Consider the following 13,822-nt stretch of genomic DNA (forward strand, 5'->3'; position numbering starts at 1 on the left):
ACCTGAATATAACAGTAACTGGAGATGACTAACGTGAACAGCAAAAAAATCAGAGGTGGACGGACTTATATCAAAAATTTATGGTATCGAATCTTACATTCCAAAGATTTTAACCACATTCGCTTTGGAATATTCTAGTAATGCTCTAATGTAAGCGCTGTTTTGAATCCCGCACCTATCATTATCACCGCAACTAAATTTGAAAAAATCCATTTATCCAAACATTTCTTACGACTGGATTTGAGTCGAGGCACCAATCATCATTTTTTTTTTTCTATATGAGCATTATAGACGAGAAGGACGGGGCAAGTAATTGGCTGGCGTTCCTCTTACGTGTTTAGGGAAACCTTAACGAGTATGGATTAGGCACAGGTTGCACTATGTTGATGTAATAACATAGCTGTAAACCAGCAGTATCCGTTGGCAACATTATAAAGTAAGTAGTACTGTTCGGAGCTGTTCAACAGCTGGCCCAAATGACTGTGGAAATCCATCGCATCGTTCAGAGTGCCCTGTATCACCGCAACAAGTCTTCTCTGAATAACATATTCATACATAGCGTTCATGTGTTTCTACGTATGCAAGAACTCTACGTCTGTCAGGTGCTTGAATGCTGTTTATTTCTAAGACTGCAATTTTTGTGGCGATCTGAACTCAAATGGAACACATGCGCTATCGGCAACTCCGAAGACTTTCTGTTTGTACGTGGTAACTCCTCCGCCCCCGTCATCCCTTACCCGCCAGCCAAAGAAAGATTTGCCCCCGAGTGGTGACCGACTGCCAGAAAGAACGTGGTCACTCCACGCTACTCCCAGTTATTCTGCAGTGACACTCCTAAACAGCCGAGATTGTTAACTGTGGCGCTCCACTGTGTTCAGGTCTGGATAGTGGTGAAAATGTTCGTTGCCAGTATTTGCCGATCACTGAGCGCAATACTGAACTGGAGACACTACTCCACGAAGCCAAGCCACGACACATGACGTCACAGCCGCCATGACAGCTCGGGCCAAACTGTTAAACTGTTCTGTTAAACAGGAGAAATGAAATTACTGTTTCCTAATACTACGTGCCTCTGTCTAATTCTAGTCTGAGTTCACTGAATTGATCACTCGAAAGTATTAAGCACAAGCACTACTAACGACCCCGAATGACCCTCGACAGAGGCGCTCACAGTTTTCTATGTAAAGACGCCTTCGAGAGTTAATGTTTATCTGCATTTTTGTACAAAGGCGCCAGTATTAAGACTATTGTTACAAATAATAGTAGTGATGATGAGAATAACAAGTGGACAAAACATGCAACGAAGATTCACAATGGTCGAAGGAAAGTGAAACCTGATCTAATGAACACTGTAACTTTAAGAAGATAAGCAGAGATCTGGTACTCGAACCTATGGTGAAAACTGTTTTATAAAAAAATAAAATAAAAATAAAAAACCAGGATAAGAAAAGAACTGCAAGGTCAAACGTCGCGGAAGCACATTGATGAGCTGATAAAGAATTGAAACTGTGACAAGTAAGCTGGCTTTGAGGCCAAAGAAAATCACTACTCCATGAAGAATAAATTGCGGCAGACTAATTCTTTGACATACGACATACAAAGGACGCCAGCATGAGGCGACTTAGTGTGTTTGCAAGAGGCAGTGTGGCCAGAGGGCCTGGGAATGGTAGCTGATTGAGTGATGTATGTATTTGGCACATGACCCGTGTTCGGGTCGTGGGGAAGCAGAGTGGCATGATGAACACCCGTGAATGACAGTAAGCATGACTGGCTCATGGGCAATCAGAGACAGGAAACAGTACGCAGTGTGGGGGACCTGAAAGTCGTCCGTAGCGCCTTTCTAAGGTTGCGGAGAGGGTTCCAGGCAGGACGCGCATTCAGTGGCAGGAAAGGAAAGACGGTCGCGCTAAGATCGTTATCTTGCTTCAAGTGTCCCAAGCTGACTAACCAGCAAAGGACCTGCATTGATTAGGACACAACAGCAGCAATTGGGTCACACACTACCACTCAGACTGTATAGCTTTGGGTTCGAGAGGTCGATCTGTTTGTTCGGCGACCCGCTACGTGCCTCCGCGCTTATATTGTTAAAAGAGATCGCTATGAGGCCCCTGCCCGTGGCAGAATGATACCTAGAGTCAGTTCATGTGTTTCGTATAGATAATGTGACAGTTACAGTTGGCTACTGAAAGGGCCTCCGAGCACCAACTGTCACTGACATGCCAAAACCTAAGTAACAATGCCGACCTAGTACAGAAAAGGGGAAAGGCTAGAAGGAGGAAGAGGAGGAGGAGCAGGAGGAGGAGGAGGAGAAAGAGGAGGAACAAGAAGAAGAAGAAGAAGAGTGTGACAGCTACAGTACAACTGGGACGATGTACCGCAACAATGGCGGCGGCATTTCTCTAGTACATGTGAACGTCGGTACCAGCTGATGGACTACACTACTCGATCACTCAGGGCTGGTGTCGTGGACGAATACCTGTAGCTTGAGAACATCATACGCCTGCAGTGATAACGTCGTTTCCAGGTTTAAATTCAGCTAATATGCATGAGGTTACACTAGGCTGAACGACTGGAGCGCTAAGACCATCTGATGAACCAGGGGGCGCTTGTACAACAGTGATAACGTTACTGCAAAACATGCCGAATGACCTGACCGTCAGTATTGTGAGTATTCGTGTGCTCTGTGTTGCCCTGCGAGAGCACTTCCCGTACTGATGGTCCACAGCTCGTGGTCGTGCGGTAGTGTTCTCGCTTCCCGCGCCCTGGTTCGATTCCCGGCGGGGTCAGGGATTTTCTCTGCCTCGTGATGACTGGGTGTTGTGTGATGTCCTTACGTTAGTTAGGTTTAAGTAGTTCTAAGTTCTAGGGGACTGATGACCATAGATGTTAAGTCCCATAGTGCTCAGAGCCATTTGAACCAACCCGTACTGATGATCTGTGTGCATATGGCAGTGGAACACCACACTGTATAGCTGTGTCCATGTCACAATTTGCTTCTGTAACTTCATCAGTGGACGCACGTTTGCAACAAAGAAAGTCTTAGCGTAACATGCTGCATCTGACCCACGATATTTTGCGGAACTTAGGTATAATAAGTACCAATGACAATTTATCGCCGGCCGGTGTGGCCGAGCGGTTCTAGGCGCTTCAGTCTGGAACTGCGCAGCCACTGACGATAGCAGGTTTGGATCCTGCCTCGGGCATGGATGTGTGTGATGTCCTTAGGTTAGTTAGGTTTAAGTAGTTCTAAGTTCTAGGGGACTGATGACCTCAGAAGTTAAGTCCCATAGCGCTCAGAGCCATTTGAACCACTTTTTTTTGACAGTTTATTCTCGTCGTTCTGACATCTGATAAAAGTCTGCGTTCACGCAGGCTGAGAGTTTTATTTCTTCATGAGGGCTTGTCACGACCAAAAAATGTTCTGTAATGTATTTTGAGAGTATTCTGTTTTTTTTTTATATATAGTTGGCAGTAGCCATTCTTTATTTATTCTGTCTTTAACTGTATGTGTACTCATATTGATGCGATAAGGGATCTTCGAGTTTCACGATACAGCATGAGGCACGGCGATAACGTGTGCAATAAGAGTTCCTATAGAGTGTCCTGCGAAGGATCTCTGATTTCAAAACGAAATGTCTCCAAAACTAAGATCGATAGATGAGTGCAACAAACAGCATGTTCAATGGAAAAGCTTTAAGAATTTTATACGGAAGTTGCAAAGAATTTTCGTAACAGATCGAAAATCTGATAAAAGAGGGTGCTGTAACCGCAATACTTAGCGCCTATTTATTAGGGCACCGCATCTCATAACGATCGCTTCCACAGCCTGACTTTAAGGGAGGTTAGCGTATCGAAGAAAGAGGTTGAAATCATGTGTTTCATTGAACACGTTTTTTTCGTGGTGGAAGACATCAGGTTCCAGCACAGTCCTAAAGCAACAAGGCGCAGTTTCCAAACACGATTTAATGTTCCAAAAGAACCCGATGCGAAAACATTTCGCAAGTTCTTTGCCAATTTCCTACGGACAGTCAAGCGTGGCTGATGATCTAGCGGGGAATGTTGGCCCTGATGATCTAGCGGGGAATGTTGGCCCCGGGCAAACTGTCGTTACCCTTCAAAATGTCGCTACGTTTTCTGGAATTACTCAGAAAAATACAAGACAATCCGTTCGAACAGTTGCTGCAGAGGCTGGTTTTCAGCGTTCCAGCTACACACATTTCAGCTCAAATCCAAAGTCACCAGATCATACCCGGACGAGCTGTGCGTTAGAGGGCTGACTCTACGAACCAGATCCTCACAATGATTGATAACGAAGGATTTGATGCTAGCTGCATCTGATTCACAGATATAGCACACTTCCACCTGGAGATTTTGGGGTTCCGAAAATCCCCATTTGTGTGACGCGAGACCACTATATTCTCCCAAAGTTACTGTCATGGCTGCGGTATGCAGCAGAGGCATTATTGGCCCTTGTTTCGTGCGAGAAACAATCGCTTGTGAACGTTACGTTGCAATAATGGCACAGTTTGTTGCCACACAGCTAGCGTCGGAGGATCGATCAGGCACCGAGTGGTTCACGCAAGATGTGGCATCGCATCGAACAGATGTTTCGCTTTCTTGCTGAATACTTTGGGAAAAAGAGTCACTGCGTTGCATCACTGCAAATTTATTGGTGCAAGAGTGGACTGGCCTCCATATTTGCCCAATCTGTGTGAACACTTTTTTGTGGAGCACGTTGAAATACACTACTAGACCCATCTTACCATGCTGGACGAGCTTCAATCCACTATCTGTGTATCACCTGAATTCATTTCCGTTGAGACAGATTCCGTTGGCAGATTTCATTGTTCGTTTGTGCCGTCTCCATACTGTGAGTGGTCGTCGTTTCGAAAATATTGTGCTGTGATTGCCAAGACTGCTTGCACAGGACGAATTTAACTATCTATGATGATACTGTATGAGCGTCATCTGTTAGCAATTTTTCGATATATTACGAAACTTCTTTATAACTTCTGCATAAAACTCTAATCTTTCTCATAATAAACAAGCCTTCTATTGCACTCATCTATCGATATTAGTTTTCGAAAAATTTAATTTTGAAGCCAGGGACTCCTTCGTTGGACACCTTATTCGTACTCTGTGACACGTGACACACCTATACAGTGTGGAGTTCCACCGCCATACGCACACAGGACGTCAGTAGGTATGTGATGCTCTCGCAGTGCAACACAGAACAGACGAAGACTTACTGTACTGTAGGTCATGTCATCCAGCCTGTTTTGGCGTAACGTGAATTTTCGAAATCTGGGAGTTACCTACCAGGTCCGTTTTGCATGATTGTTTTGAAGATCAGTGGTAACCTATTTCTTAAGTCCAAAAATCGGGGTACTACTACCGTATCGCAGCATCTATATTAAGCTCTACACTTCATACCATGTTGAAAACTGTAAAATGAAACAAGCTCATTCACTTTTAAAATTATGTGTTGTGTTTGGAGGCAATAATAATTTCAATGTGTTTTTTTTTTCTTGTAAAGCTATATGTTTAAGAGATGCGCATTATTAGGTCACGGAATTTGTTCTCCTTGTAGTCCTGTCAGAGCCTAATTAGCACGAAACTGATAACTCACTTAAGAGATGCTCGCGCGGAGGACAAGCTTACCTGTGCCAGGCGATTAACTCTCGACAACGTGATACGGAAATTATTATATTTTTACCGCAGTGTAACTGGGTGCTGTTTTAGATGACTCGGACGTATACGTTGTTGAGCCACGTTCATACAGTTGTCAAAGAAAGCGTTTACTCGAGAAACCACGAGGATCCCGCTTGAACGCTATTCCCGTAATGTATCTACGAACGCGAAAGTCATGGTGCAATGTAGTGTCACTTGTCATCAACAGTTCGATTCTGCATAGCGTGCGCGCGCCAGTCATTCTTACCTTTCCTAATGTTCAGCTGCGTCCAGATCAAGAAGACGAATGAAGACGCACAGATTTCCTGCGCGACCCCCAACTGATACGGCGGCTAGGCTCTGCGTCGCTTATCGCTGTCCTCTCGCGTTTCTAAACACAAACACACACACACACACACACACACACACACACACACACACACACACACGTTCAGGAGGGGGAAGGCGAGAAGGGCCAGCCCCTCTGCGCTGACGTCAGCCAACCATCAACGAGGAGCATTGGGTAAACTCGAGGCGCCCACTGCTGCAATAGCTGATATTGTCACGTGATCGCTCTACATAGCTCTTTTTTTTCTCTCTGCTAAGCGTACATCCATAAATTGCAATCACTGTCAAGCAAACGGCACATCGGATTTGGCAGAGCGTCATTTATCACAAATATTATGTCCGTTACAGTCCCACTCAGAAATGACGACTACGGCTGCTCGTAAATGAGTCGACCACATACTAAAACTGCTATATTCCTTTATTTCGTAGAATGGAGTAAGACGGCTTTCTTGTTAATCTCGTCACGATGCACCTCATACAAGGGTAAGATTTGTAAAGGCTCCATTCAGTCCATAATACAACAGCCATTGAATTAATGGAGCTTCTGCAGAACACAATTTGATCCGTGGCTACAATCCAGCAAAACACGCCATGTCCCTAGCAGCGAACGAGATGCACAGTTTGGTATGACCTACAGTAATACATCAGTTTAGCAGGCCGATTGTGGTTGTATTCGGGTTCTCTATTTTCAATGCGTATACGGAGATCTTTGGGAAACTTTTAATGCTAAGCTTGACAATTATGCTTCAAACCGCTGCATTTACCTGCGCAATGTATCTGTCAACAGTGTTAGACATTACAACTTCTAGAATGAGATTTTCATTCTTCTGCGGAGTGTGCGCTGATATGAAGCTTCCTGGCAGATTAAAACTGTGTACCAGACAGACTCGAACCCGGGACCTTTGCCTTTCGCGGGCAAATGCTCTGCCATCTGAGCTATCCAAGCACGACTCACGACCCGTCTTCACAGTTTTACTTCCGCCAGTATCTCGTCTCCTACCTTCCAAACTTCACAGAAGCTCTCCTGCGAAACTTAAACAACTGTCACTCCTGGAAGAAAGGTCCCGAGTTCGAGTCTCGGTCCGGCATACAGTTTTACTCTGCCAGGAAGTTCATTACAACTTCTACTGCGTGTGCGTGCGAGTCTAGAAGAAGCCGTACTCAGTTCTATGGCGCGCTCAATCGATTTATTGAATCTATTCAGGTGCCTGAGTTGCATCACAGACGCAGAAAAGCGTAATCCTTCGGTATTTTCAAAATGAGCTATGCATTCAAGCATTTTGCTTACAGCATCAAGATTGTTAATGTGAAAACCTAATTATAGCGTTCGATTTTGGTTCATACTAGATTCCAGTTCCAAGTGCCTCTCGCTTTCAGGTGCGCTGCATCCTGTGCCGACACTGTCATGAAGTAAAGCCTACAGCTGATCTAAATATTTATAAAAGGATAACGAGCTCCACGTCCAGGCACGAAGGCCCAAGGGATGTCTGCTGGCCGGGGAGTCACCCTCTGCGGACGCTGTATGGTGGGCCACGTGGTCAGCACACTGCCCGCCCGCCCATTTAGCTGATTTCCCAGATAGTGGAGCCGCTACCACTCTGTCAGATAGCTCCTCAATTGACTTCACGAGGCTAAGTGCAGCCCTTACTAGTCCTCCCACCAAGGAAAAATTCTCCGCAGTACCAAAATTCGAACCCAGGTCCTCCTGATGGCAACTATTAATACGGGCCACTAAGTTACGGAGGATGACTGGAAGAGGATAGCGGAGACATTATACAGGGTGTTACAAAAAGGTACGGCCAAACTTTCAGGAAACATTCCTCACACACAAATAAAGAAAAGAAAAGATGTTATGTGGACATGTGTCCGGAAACGCTTAATTTCCATGTTAGAGCTCATTTTAGTTTCGTCAGTATGTACTGTACTTCCTCGATTCACCGCCAGTTGGCCCAATTGAAGAAAGGTAATGTTGACTTCGGTGCTTGTGTTGACATGCGACTCATTGCTCTACAGTACTAGCATCAAGCACATCAGTACGTAGCATCAACAGATTAGTGTTCATCACGAACGTGGTTTTGCAGTCAGTGCAATGTTTACAAATGCGGAGTTGGCAGATGCTCATTTGATGTATGGATTAGCACGGGGCAATAGCCGTGGCGCGGTACGTTTGTATCGAGACAGATTTCCAGAACGAAGGTGTCCCGACAGGAAGACATTCGAAGCAATTGATCGGCGTCTTAGGGAGCACGGAACTGCGGAAGACCTAGAACGACGAGGACACCTGCAATGGACGAGGCAATTCTTCGTGCAGTTGACGATAACCCTAATGTCAGCGTCAGAGAAGTTGCTGCTGTACAAGATAACGTTTACCACGTCACTGTACGGAGAGTGCTACGGGAGAACCAGTTGTTTCCGTACCATGTACAGCGTGTGCAGGCACTATCAGCAGCTGATTGGCCTCCACGGGTACACTTCTGCGAATGGTTTATCCAACAATGTGTCAATCCTCATTTCAGTGTAAATGTTCTCTTTACGGATGAGGCTTCATTCCAACGTGATCAAATTGTAAATTTTCACAATCAACATGTGTGGGCTGACGAGAATCCGCACGCAATTGTGCAATCACGTCATCAACACAGATTTTCTGTGAACGCTTGGGCAGGCATTGTTTGTGATGTCTTGATTGGGCCCCATGTTCTTCCACCTACGCTCAATGGAGCACGTTATCATGATTTCATACGGGATACTCTACCTGTGCTGCTAGAACATGTGCCTTTACAAGTACAACACAACATGTGGTTCATGCACGATGGAGCTCCTGCACATTTCAGTCGAAGTGTTCGTACGCTTCTCAACAACAGATTCAGTGACCGATGGATTGGTAGAGGCGGACCAATTCCATGGGCTCCACGCTCTCCTGACCTCAACCCTCGTGACTTCCATTTATGGGGGCATTTGGAAGCCCCCGTCTACCCAACCCCGTTACCAAATCTAGAGACTCTTCGTGCTAGTATTGTGGACGGCTGTGATACTATACGCCATTCTCCAGGGCTGCATCAGCGCATCAGGAATTCCACGCGACGGAGGGTGGATGCATGTATCCTCGCTAACGGAGGACATTTTGAACATTTCCTGTAACAAAGTGTTTCAAGTCACGCTGGTACGTTCTGTTGCTGTGTGTTTCCATTCCATGATTAATGTGATTTGAAGAGAAGTAATAAAATGAGCTCTAACATGGAAAGTAAGCGCTTCCGGACACATGTCCACATAACATATTTTCTTTCTTTTGTGTGAGGAATGTTTCCTGAAAGTTTGGCCATACCTTTTTGTAACACCCTGTATATGTGCTACAATATCGATTGAGTTTCCACACTCAGAAGAATCATCCAAACCCGCAAATTTCTGACCAGGCAGTGAATTATTTAAGCCAATTATACGAGGAGCTCTCAATAAGTCTTGTAACACATTTTCTTTCTCGGCCAAGATCGATTAAAAAACGCGGTTTTTGTTATGGGACGTCGGGGAATATTCTCGTTTCAACCCCTATAGTTTCATGAGGTTCCGATGGGCGGCGGCGCTATACGTAGCCTTCAAAATGGCGTCTGTAACGGTAACGCGTTCCAAGCAGAGAGCTGTCGTATTTCTTTTGGCGGAAAATCAGAGCACCGCAGATATTCATAGGCGCTTGCAGAATGTCTACAGAGATCTGGAAGTGAACGAAAGCACGGTGAGTCGATGGGCGAGACGTCTGTCATCATCGCAATAGGATCTCACAAACTGTCCGATCGGAGGATCACAATCAAACATTTCTCTGTAGAAATATTTCACATAAATCTGCCCACCTGAGAGATCACATAACGTTATTCGATTGTTCTTTCTCAATCTACAGCTCGGATGTCGCACCTTTAGATTTCCATCTGTTTGGCCCAATGAAGGATGCACTCAGCTGGAAGCAGTACGTAGATGTTGGGGAGCTTCAAGAAGTTGGCTGCGACGTTGTCCAGTAGGGTGGTACCATGCGGGCATACAGCCCTTCCCAGTGAGGTGGCGAAGACCGTCACATTGAACAAAGATTGTGTTGAAAAATAAGGTTTAGTTCAAATGGTTCGAATGGCTCTGAGCGCTATGGGACTTAACATCTGTGGTCATCAGTCCCCTAGAACTTAGAACTACTTAAACCTAACTAACCTCAGGACATCACACACATCCATGCCCGAGGCAGGATTCGAACCTGCGACCGTAGCATCACGCGTTTCCAGACTGAAGCGCCTAGAAAGGCACGACCACACCGGCCGGCAAGGTTTAGTAGCCCAAAAAAAGATGGAATAATATGGTGTATTGTAATACTGAATAAAACGAACGTACTTTCAGAAACGAAATGTGCCGCATTATTTACTGAACGCCTTTCGTACATTTACAATTTCACTTCTTATGAAGTCTCTCATGGAAAGAACAAAGCGTTTACCTATGGCACCGGCGCTGTACCACAGCCTTACTAATTCAGTTCTTGTAAACTATTTTTCTGCTGCCAGTTGTTGCGGTGCCCGACAACTAACGACCATTGGTATCTTTCGCAAGTTTTTTTTACTAAACATGCTCAGCTTTCATCACATAAAAACTCTGTAATTTAATATGGCAGGGGATTCATTTATCTCACCTGGCAGGGATTTCGCACCGATTGAGACCACAACTGTACTTAGTGATGTTGTTGTAGTCTTCAGTCCAGATACTGGTTTGATGCAGCTCTCCATGCTACTCTATCCTGTGCAAGCTTCTTCACCTCCAAGTAACTACTGCATCCTACATCAATCTGAATCTGCTTAGTGTATTCATATCTTGGTCTCCCTCTATGATTTTTACCACCACACTGCCCTCCAATAGTAAACTGGTGATCCCCTGATGCCTCAGAACATGTCCTACCAACCGATCCCTTCTCCTAGTCAAGTTGTGCCACAAATTTCTCTTCTCCCCAATTCTATTCAATACCTCCTCATTAGCTACGTGATCTACCAATCTAATGTTCAGCATTCTGTAGCACCAAATTTCGAAGCCTTCTATTCTTTTCTTGTCTAAACTGTTTATCGTCGATGTCTCACTTCCATACATGGCTACACTCCATACAAATACTTTCAGAAAAGATTTCCTAATACTTAAATCTACACTCGATGTCAACAAATTTCTCTTCCTCAGAAACGCTTTCCTTGCCATCGCCAGTCCACATTTTATATCCTCTCTATTTCGACCATCATCAGTTATTTTGCTCCCCAAATAGCAATACTCATCTACTACTTCAAGCGTCTCATTTCCTAATCTAATTCCCTCAGCATCACCCCATTTCATTCGACTACATTCCATTACCCTCTTTTGTTTTTGTTGATGTTCAATTATTTCCGCTTTCAAGACACTGTCCAATACGTTCAACTGCTCCTCCAGGCCCTATGCTGTTGCTGACAGAATTACAATGTCATCGGCAAACCTCAAAGATTTCATTTCTTCTCCATGGATTTTAATTCATACTCCGAATTTTTCTTTTGTTTCCTTTACTGCTTGCTCAATATACACACTGAATAACATCAGGGATAGGCTACAACCCTGTCTCACTCCCTTCGCAACTACTGCTCCCCTATCATGTCTCTCGACTCTTATACCTGCCATCTGGTTTCTGTACAAATTGTAATAGCCTGAAGCTCCCTGCATTTTAGCCCTGCCACCTCCAGAATTTAAAAAAAAACAGATTTCCAGTCAACATTGTCAAAAGCTTTCTCGAAGTCTACAAGTGTGGCCGTGCGGTTATAGGCACTTCAGTCCGGAACCGCGTGACCTCTACGGTCGCAGGTTCGAATCCTGCCTCGGGCATGGATGTGTGTGATGTCCTGATTTCTAGGGGACTGATGACCTCAGATGTTAAGTCCCATAGTGCTCAGAGCCATTTGAACCATTTTTTTTTTGAAGTCTACAAGTGATGAAAACGTAGTTTTGCCTTTCCTTAATCCATCTTGTAAGATAAGTCCTGGGGTCAGTATTGCCTCACGTGTTCCAGCATTTCTACGGAATCCAAACTGATCTTCCCCGAGGTCGGCTTCTACCAGTTTTTCCATTCGTCTGTAAGGAATTCGTGTTATTAAACTGATAGTTCGGTAATTTTCACACCTGTTAACATCTGCTTTCTTTGGGATTGGAATTAGTGATAAGGAATATATAAATATAGTGGTATATATACAGTGATACGCAGTATATAAACGTCTTTATTGCCACGTACCAGTGATTCGGTTACGAATGACCTGTCCTGGTGTGGACCGAAAGGAACAACATACAGTACTAATCGGCATTACGAGCTACAATCATAATGTAGGCACTGCAAGACGAGAGATTAAGTAAGCTATAACAGCGACTGCTGTGGAGTTGAAAGCGTACTCAAGCGAGATAAACACTTGACAGCAATCATTTCACCACCACGAGCGCAGGAGAAATGGGAAACTTAAACACTTGAAAAACTTGCTCATCAAACATTATCATAAAGACTTTTAGCCGTTTGTCGGTGTTATTACTGATTACGGAACGAAAATGAAACCTAGGCTATCGGCCGTCACTGTTTCCCTATCAGCAGATAAAAACATTCTCACCTGCCAGTCTCCTGTTTCCTGGACAGTGTATACATCAGCATTCTTCTCGCACAGCAACAGTTTCTTTTGTATGGATTAACAACTAAATTAATGAAGGGAACAGGAGGAAAACCACAGACTAGTAAAGAAGAACAATGAACTGAAAATAAATCAGACACTGGTATACTGACGAAAAATACGATAAATGCGAGGCAGTCTTGTCACATAAAGTGGAAATCAACGCAATCCACAAGTTAGGGCTATGCGGGTAGTTGCCACCGCGTTGTAAGACGAGAAAAATACTTGGACATGCATTGAGAAACAAGAGATACATCGATAACTCGCCCCGTTCTTAGAAAGAGATGAATAGTAGGAAGTAAAAATGACGAAAGAAAGTTGTTAGTCATGAGAAGTCACAGGTACCTTCATAATGATAACCGAAATTCGGTTGACAGTCCACAGACTGGTTTGATGCAGCTCTCCATGCTACTCTATCCTGTGCAAGCTTCTTCATCTCCCAGTACGTACTGCAACCTATATCCTTCTGAATCTGCTTAGTGTATTCACCTCTTGGTCTCTCTCTACGATTTTTACCCCCCTACGGTGCACTCCAATACTAAATTGGTGATCCCTTGATGCCTCAGAATATGTCCTACCAACCGATGCCTTCTTCTAGTCAAGTTGTGCCCCAAACTCCTCTTCTCACCAATTCTATTCAATACCTCCTCATTAGTTATGTGATCTACCCATATAATCTTCAGCATTCTTCTGTAGCATCACATTTCAAAAGCTTCTATTCTCTTCTTGTCTAAACTATTTATCTTCCACGTTTCACTTCCATACATGGCTACACTCCATACAAATACTTTCAGAAACGACTTCCTGACACTTACATCTATACTCGATGTTAACAAATTTCTCTTCTTCAGAAACGCTTTCCTTGCCATTGCCAGTCTACATTTTCTATCCTCCCTACTTCGACCATCATCAGTTATTTTGCTCCCCAAATAGCAAAACTCATTTACTACTTTAAGCGTCTCATTTCCTAATCTAATTCCCGCAGCATCGCCCGATTTAATTCGACTACATTCCATTATCCTCGTTTTGCTTTTGTTAATGTTCATTTTATATCCTCCTTTCAAGACACTGTCCATTCCGTTCAGCTGCTCTTCTAGGCCCTTTGCTGTCTCTGACAGAATAAC

The 13,822-nt window shown here is 44.3% G+C and overlaps 1 protein-coding gene across 2 annotated transcripts in view; it reads right to left on the minus strand.

Annotated features, from left to right (window-relative positions):
• Positions 1-13,822, minus strand: part of LOC124791725 (beta-glucuronidase-like) — a 216,537-nt gene that overhangs the window by 180,003 nt on the left and 22,712 nt on the right. The window contains exon 1 of one of the 2 annotated variants that reach the window (XM_047257884.1): positions 5,939-6,024. The exons of the other annotated variant lie outside the window; for it this stretch is intronic. The gene's annotated coding sequence lies outside the window, so the exon portion shown is untranslated. Of the gene's footprint in view, positions 1-5,938; positions 6,025-13,822 lie in introns of those variants that run through there. 2 annotated transcript variants of the gene reach the window in all.

The sequence above is a fragment of the Schistocerca piceifrons genome, chromosome 1, assembly GCF_021461385.2.
Source record: "Schistocerca piceifrons isolate TAMUIC-IGC-003096 chromosome 1, iqSchPice1.1, whole genome shotgun sequence".
Lineage (NCBI taxonomy): Eukaryota > Metazoa > Arthropoda > Insecta > Orthoptera > Acrididae > Schistocerca > Schistocerca piceifrons.